This window comes from Austrofundulus limnaeus, unplaced genomic scaffold (genome assembly GCF_001266775.1).
Source record: "Austrofundulus limnaeus strain Quisiro unplaced genomic scaffold, Austrofundulus_limnaeus-1.0 Scaffold463, whole genome shotgun sequence".
NCBI classification, from domain to species: Eukaryota; Metazoa; Chordata; class Actinopteri; order Cyprinodontiformes; family Rivulidae; genus Austrofundulus; species Austrofundulus limnaeus.
In genome coordinates, this window is record NW_013952865.1 from 330,031 (window position 1) to 331,836 (window position 1,806).

Consider the following 1,806-nt stretch of genomic DNA (forward strand, 5'->3'; position numbering starts at 1 on the left):
TTTATATCGCCATCAAATAATTCAGAGTGTCGGATGTCTGGTTCTCTCACAGGCAAAACAGGTGGACTGGGCGTGGTAACGGGAGGTGTAATTGTGTTAGAGGAAAAAAGTGTGTTCAATCTGCTATCTATGGCAGCAATGCGATGAGTGACTTGATTTAATAATACGCTGGTTTCCTGATGAAGCTGAAATAACTGATTAAGCTTTTGGTCATGATTTAACATTGTAGAGTCTGATTGATTATTAGCCCCGAGGGTCTGATTGTCAGAGGTATTGCTCACGGACATTTTACTTGGCTGAAGCATACTATCAGGGTGGAGGTCAACGTGAGCAGTTACCAGTGACAAACAGAGGCGTAGACAAAGTATACAAAAGGTAAGTGATTTTATTTATACTGGTGGGGGGGGGGGGATCTCTCAGAGGTGAGTATTTGAGATTCTTCCAGTAATGGTTTTTAGCAAGTAAAACAGGTGAGTTCTTATGGGCTGGGGTGTAGCAATTTGAGTTTTTTCACCAGCAGTTTCCTGAGTGGCTGAGGCATTAATCAGCGCAGCTGCAGCTGATCTTCTGATGAGCACCTGAGGGCTTTATAAGACGACACTGGTGAACTGATCCTCGCCGGAGCAACACATGCCTTATGGTATTTGTCCTGGCTGCTCTACTTTAAAAACCTTCCTGTTGAAACTAACTGTGCTTTTTATGTCTAGTGCTCCTGCCCGTGATCCCACCGTGTCATCCAAAGGAAATAACACCTCAGCTCTGATCACCTGCCTGTCTGCCTCCAACGCCTCAGGAACTCACCTATTCACCTTGGATCAACTCAACCTGGAAATAAAAAGAAAACAACTCACCTCCGTGGATTCTCACCTTCTCCTCTGTGCCGCTCCTCCCTCATCGACCTGTAAGAAAATAGATCCTTATCATTATTACAAGATCTCTTCTCCCATCAAACAAATACTCACCGGCTGTCCTTCCTTTGCARCTTCTCCAGTTCACACCCCGACCCGCACTGTAAATAAAATCACTTACCTTTTGTATCTGGTCTCCCGAGTCTGTTTCGCTCCAAACCTGTTCACTTTTGACTTCTCGCAAACCTGACAGTTTGCTCCGGCCAATTATGTCAAAGAACGGTTTTGGTACGGAACAGTCCTTCAGTTCTATGGATATTGAACAGAAATTTAAAGATCATGATCAGCTCTTACATCAATTATTTCAGCTACAAGAAAATACAAGCGCTGTTTTAAATCAGATCGGTCATAGAGTCGTTTCCATGGATGACAAAGTTTCTAACCTGTTACCCAAATCTGTAACCCAAGCAGCTGCTGCCCCCTTGCGACCAAACTCCGGAACTACAACCCGGGAGCCAGACCTTCGTCCCTCAGAATGCTTTGAAGGTAATCCGGATCATTGTGGTGGTTTTCTTTTACAGTGTCAACTCGCTTTTTCACGTTCACCTACGCTGTTTCCTAACTCAGCATCCAAGATTACATATATTGTTACTGCTCTCAAAGGTAAAGCTTTACGCTGGGCCAACTCTTTTCTGGCATCTCATTCCATTGACACTCTGACTTCTCAATTTTTCATCCAAGAAATTAAGCGTGTGTTTGACCATCCCCTCCAGCAGGAGGAAGCAGCGAAGCGTCTTCTCACCCTCAAACAAGGCAAACGCTCTGTCACCGATCACTCCATCGACTTTCGCATTATGGCAGAGGAGTCAGGTTGGGATGAACTAGCGCTTAAAGGAACTTTTGTAAATTCTCTTTCTGAGCAGATAAAGGACCAACTGGCAACCCGAGAGGAACCCCG

General features: G+C 44.8%; 1 long non-coding RNA gene across 1 annotated transcript in view; it reads left to right on the plus strand.

Moving 5' to 3' along the window:
• Positions 1-493: 493 nt before the first annotated feature.
• Positions 494-1,806, plus strand: part of LOC106529749 (uncharacterized) — a 2,636-nt gene continuing 1,323 nt past the window's right edge. The window contains exon 1 of the long non-coding RNA XR_001311674.1: positions 494-640. This is a non-coding gene — a long non-coding RNA (uncharacterized LOC106529749). The remainder of the gene's footprint in view (positions 641-1,806) is intronic.